The following is a 6072-nucleotide window of genomic DNA, read 5'->3' as shown; positions in this document are numbered from 1 at the left end:
TACGCTCACGCAACCTGGAGGGACTCCAGAAGCAAGGAATGCGAACGTTCTCCCGCTCCGCTGGGGGTCTCGCGCGCCCCCTGGTGATAAACCTGGAGACCCAAGCACATCCCCCTCCATCCCTGGTCCACTCGACCAGGTGATGAGGTGGAGAGAGCATGGATGACGTCTTGAAGGCTCAACAGTGTGCATATACAGTCCTGAGAAAGAAAAAAATACCTCTAGTTTAGCCCTACTCAATAGATGAGTAAACCACTTGCACATGGTTACACTAAGATCCTCAGAGCCGAGAGTCCAAATCAGGTGCGATTCCAAAACCTGTGCCATATTGCTTGGCTTCATGACACCTGGCTTTGAAGTCACATGGTACACAAAGCATAACTTCTAAAAATACTTTGTATCACCCAAGAAGTTCCTCGACAAGTTCTGTGCCCTCTCCTCAGGAGTAGTAGTCCAGGATGGCTCAGGTCCCTAAATCAGAGGGCACCGGTCTGGGAGCCCTCTCAACCACTTTCCAGCTTGGGTGTGTTGCTTCACCGTTCTAGGCTTCCATTTTCCCTCTTTAAAATGGGAATAACAACCCTTAGACCATAGGGTTTTGTGATAGAGATTACAGTGTTAAAGTGTTCAGGGGAAGAACCTGCAGCATGTCTCTGAAAACATTAGCAATTTTTATTTACTCATCTCTACTTGATAGAAAGATCCAGATCGCTGACAATATTTTATGTTTTATGAAATCCCACTCAAAAATAAGTGAGTCTTCATGTTTCAGCACAATCCCCAGCAACCATGTGGACTTAGTTCACTAAACAAGCCATTTGCGCCATCACACTGAAGGAGAGTAGACTTTGTTTTGACAGTTTAGTGGCTCCGTGTCCCCTCCTCAGGAATACCTCTCACGAAGTCATTTTGTATAATCCCCTGGGCCTCTGACCCTAATTGGTTAAACTAGGTCAACCAGAGTCTTTCCAGGGATTTTAGATCTGGAACTCTTTCCAGGTAGTGAGGCTGTGATGTGTAAAACTCTGGCAGTTTCTACAGCCTTGTTTCTGGCTAAGTAGACAAAGGAGCTGAAGTTTCTGGCCACACTGAGCCAGAGGAAGAAAGGCTGAAACACGGTGAAGGCTTGCAATGTGGTGGCCCGAGTTTCCAAGGCTCCTGAAGCCCAGATGCTTCCTGCCTTTCCCAAGGCTCAGCTGGCCACGGGCCTCAGGATTTTCCAGGAAAACCCCCCTTCCCCAACACCATCTGCAGCCAAGTCCTGGCATATACCACCCGGCTACACTGATGGGTGTCTGTGGGTTTCAAAGGTACTTCGGCAGCTTCCACCAAAGTGTACTAAATACACACATTCACTGAAGAGGTATTTCTCCAAGGCCCTCCTAAGTGGCATACACTGCGCTAAAAACACTTGAAAAGATAAATGGCAGGTCACTTTTCCTCATCTAGATCCTGTACTTGGAAACAGTGAACCTCACACTTGGCCCAAGATGTCAAGAAGTGGGAGGGCAACTTGATTTGGGGGAGGGTACCTCACCCTGGGGCGGTTTGCCCACTTTTAAAATGAAGGGAGTAGACGCTGGCCAGGAAGCTCAGTTGGTTAAAGCTTCATTCCCACACACCAAGGCTGCAGGTTTGATCTCTGGGAAGGGCACATGGAAGAAGAAACCATTGAATGCATAAATAAGTGGAATAAGAAATTGATCTCTCTCTTAAAATCAATAAAAAATTAATTTATATTAAAATAAACAATGAAAGGAGTGGACCAGTAGTTTTTACCCTGTAATTACAGGATCCCTAGTGTTCCACAGGGGTACCTGAGACTTAAGGGAAGGCAGGTCGAAGGGTCCATGAGCCCTCTTCCATTTGCGCACTTGGGCAAGACTGCTTTTACAAACCAGCTTCTGTGTCCATTGCTTTTCATGAAAAAATTCCTTTGCTGAAGTCAAAGTTTGACTAGATGACTCACCACACAACTCCTCTGGTCCAACCTTCCAAGATCTCTAGCTCCAAGACCCTCATTTAAACATGAGTCTTTTGCCTTACTCTCTTCTGTGCTCAGAATTAAGGGCACTCACTAATAAAAGGTGAGCTTTCTAAATCTGAAAGAACAAAATAACCAAACACTGAACAACTTCCTATATACAAGGCTCCTTCATCAGAAATCATTCCCCAAGAATTCTAAGCAGGTTACTTAATCCTCATAATAAGGGGTAAATACAAAGACATCAACCCCACCAGAAGGATTCAAAGCTGGTATTTCTCCACATACCAAATACTAGTCACAGGACAAGCAGTGAGGTGATTTCTGGGGCTTTCCTTGAGTTTTGTTTGTTTTTTGTTAGGTGGTAGACTATTATTAGCAGGGAACCCTGTTTCATTTAGTGAGATAAAAACTCCAAAACATGAGACCTGGCTTGCTGATTCAGATCTGGGATGGTACCTCAGAACTCGTTTTTCAAGCTGGTTTTGGAGAAAAGGACAGAGATAAACATCAACTTGCTGTTCCACCCACCCATGCACTCATTGGTTGATTCTTCTATGTGCCCTGACCAGGAATCAAACCTGCAACCTCGGCATGTCGGGATGACGCTCTAACCAACCAAGCCACCTGGCCAGGGTAGAACTCTTTTTTTTTAATAGCTAGGCAAGCGGCCCCACTGCCCAGCCATGTTTGGGAATGGCAGCGCTCATATTCTGCAGTAGTCCTGAATATACCTGATTTTCTAGGCCTCTCTGTTCCATTGATAAAAATATCGCTCAGGGTTGCCTGCAAAGTATAAGAGTGGTGGGTGTGGGGGGGATGTACGGGGGGATCTTGGAGATTTGGAAATATACCTGTGCCCTACAGGAACTTGGCCAATATCCCAGGACAGTCCATTTGGGAGCCCAATGTCTCCAGCCCCACAGGCCCATGGTGGACGAGGCACTGGACCACTGACCACCACATGTTGGGACCAAGCAGGAACTCGCAAGGATGTCCGAATCAGCCCCGCCACTGGGAGAACACCATCTGATTCATTCCCAATTCCCATAAAAAGAAACCTCAATCTCCTTGCCATGTGATTAAGAGAGACAACAGGATTTTTAAATTATTATTATTATTTTATTTTCATATACAAAAAGATATAACTTGAAATAGTTCTAGATTTTTCCTCCTAGTCTGTTTGTTGGGGTGTGGCTGCTTCTGTACACAGGGGGAAAAACTACATTCACATCGGTTTATTTGAGGACCCAGTGCAGAGTTCGAGCAGCAAAACCCCGACTTAGCAGATCTAATTTCAAACTTGACACTCATTTCTAAAATTACCACAGTAAAAAGGAACAAAGGTCCACTGCAAATGAATGAACTATGATACAATGTTCTTTCCAAAATGTCTTCATTTTGCAACTGTAATTACATGGATGTCTGCTTAGGCCATTTTAGATGTGTGCATGTATATATGTAAGATTATATATATATTTCAGCACACTTTTCAAATCCAGACAGGGTAACAGCAACAAGTTTAACTCTGTATATATATATAGTTTAAAAAACATGATACTTTAGTATAACTTTTATTAAATTCAGTAGTACAAGCTATTTCTGTTCTACAAAATTTTTATTTTATAGCTACAGGGTGAACATGACCTATTACATTTACATCTCACATATCCTGGTATACGAACAGTACTTATTGAATTTGAGCCAAAAACTAGAAGTCTTTCATTTTAGCACTTGAAGAGCTTCCTCACTTCTACAGCCTTAAACCATATACTAGTCACATTTCCAGAGTTTGCAATTACTCATTTTAAACTGCAAGAAACAGGTGAATCCAAACTTTTAATTACAATTTTTATATACAAGTTAGATAACACAGCTCAATTAAGACTTTGCTATCATCCTAAACCCAACACACACATTCTCCACTAAGTTAGACAAGTCTTAGGGTTTCCTTCTTCTCCTTACAAATAATGTACAAATTTAGAAGTAGCTGGTAGAACTGATATCTAAGATGGCAAATGACAGGTGACATTTTTCGTTGGTTCCGAAACTGGTCCTGCAGGTTTTGTGCTCTGCTGTGTTCTCTATGTGTTACATGCAGAAGCTCTTTTCGCTAGAATTGACATCAAACTCAGTGTAAGTTAAATTTACAGTACTGTGCCGTCACTCAGATTCAAGGACAAGTGTGAAAAAATACGAACAGGTGAGAAACTCGGCCTCTGACGATACCCTTGAGATCATGTCAAATTCACAAGCAGATTCTTTTGTACAGTTGAAAAATGGCATTGTGTGGATGTGCGGCGTGGAACTGAAATCCAGAAGTATGTTTCTAATCTGCGGTAACCCTCACCCTCAATTCTCAAGTACCACTCACTTTTCTTTGCAGTTTTACAGGACTTGGGGGGTGGGGGGGGATGGGGGCAGCCGCTGGCATTCACGCGAGGCCTGCCCTCGCAGGAGGTCTCAGCGCTTCTCCCGGGAGCCTCCATGCGATCGCCGGCTCTCAGACGGCATTTGACAACGACGACGGGGACACCTTCCAAATCAAAACCCGCACGCTGCCGGGTCTCTCCCGCTCTCATCTGTCTCTGCTGGTAACACCTGGATGAGGGTGTTTTTCCCTCTCGGAGAAACTGGCGAACAGTGAAAGTACCTCGACTGGCAGCAGTGCTAAGAAAACCCCGCTCGGGCTCCAGCGCCGGCAGGGACTGACGCCAGCGGCCCCAGAGGCCCCGGGAGGGCCGGTCGGGACCCGCGGGGAACACGCCGCCCTCGGCGCCTCGCGGGGCCGAGGGCCCGCTTTCCTATTTGGTCTGCGGCCGCTGCCCCAGAGACGGAAATTCAGACGCGGTCACTGCTGGTTAGTTAAACTTTTCGAACTGGTAAAAAAGACTCTTTAAAAAATATAGATTTATTTATTTAAAATACATCAAAATGACGAACAGCCATTCCCCACCAGGCCTCACTTCACAGCGACGTTGGCGACGAGCCTTCCCAGGATGCACCGGGCGGGGCGCGGCCGGAAGCCCCCGCGAGAGGAATGTCCGACCGGAGCCGGGGCTGGGCCTGCGCTCCCCCAGCGCGTCTTTGGAACTAGTCCGGGCGCGAGGCCAGTCCGCCCTAAGTCCGCCCTGTCGCTCTGCCCGTCCAGACACGAGAACACTGAAAATGGCGGAATTCGAAGAGGGACCCGGGAAGCACCGCGCGGACGACACTCTGGACCTGCCCGCCGCAGGGAGCTGGCCGGAGCCCCCCTGGGCCAGTCCTCGGGAAGAGTTCCCATTTCCAACAGGCCGGTGCCCACTCTTGGCAGGGGCCCTGCCTGCGTCGCCTCGCCTGCGTCGCCTCGCGAGCCTGCGGACCGAGAGGACCCGATGGTGACACTGCCCAACACGAGGTCTGAGGTAACTGGTTCGTAAAACAGCTGGAGTGCGGAACAGGGCGTCCGAAGTTCCGGGCGGGGAGAGGGAGAAGGGGGCCGGGGGCTAGAAAAGGCGAGTAGAAAAACGCTTACAGCAGTTGCTTCGTGGGCGGGGAAGGCGGGAGGCGAAAACAGGCACCACGGGATCACCTCCCCAGGGACGGGCTGGGGGGCACAGAACCGGCCTTCTGCGGGGCGCACGAGGAGCGACGGGGCCGGGGTGGGGGCGGCCCCGGGGAGCTACCGGCTCTGCTAAAACTACGTTCACTCCGAGTACAAACCGGGCGAGTGGAACATGGCGTCCCCAACCAGACTGAGGGGGAAGCACAGCTGACTCCCAGCGGCACGTGACGGCCTCTCCTGACAAAGCGGCCCAACCGCGGGCCCGGAGCACCGTGAAGCCAGGAACTGGCGAGTACAGACACAGAGAGCTAGTTTCATTATTCGCTCCCCCTAGGTCCCCATCACAAAGGCTAACCACTTTCTACCCTCAAATAGATGCGCAGATGGCCTTCCACATGATGGCACACTGCTGACCTTGGCAGGAAGAGCCCAAACGTGGTAGACATGAGAAAGATGCCCCGCTGGGGTAGAGTTCTGGGCTTCCCGACGGGGTCCTGGGTGACCCCGCCTCGCCTCCAAACCTCCCTCACCAGGGAGGACACGT

This window comes from Sturnira hondurensis, unplaced genomic scaffold (assembly GCF_014824575.4).
Source record: "Sturnira hondurensis isolate 20B ecotype Veracruz unplaced genomic scaffold, ASM1482457v3 Scaffold0020787, whole genome shotgun sequence".
Classification (NCBI taxonomy): domain Eukaryota; kingdom Metazoa; phylum Chordata; class Mammalia; order Chiroptera; family Phyllostomidae; genus Sturnira; species Sturnira hondurensis.
This window is presented reverse-complemented; position numbering follows the sequence as displayed.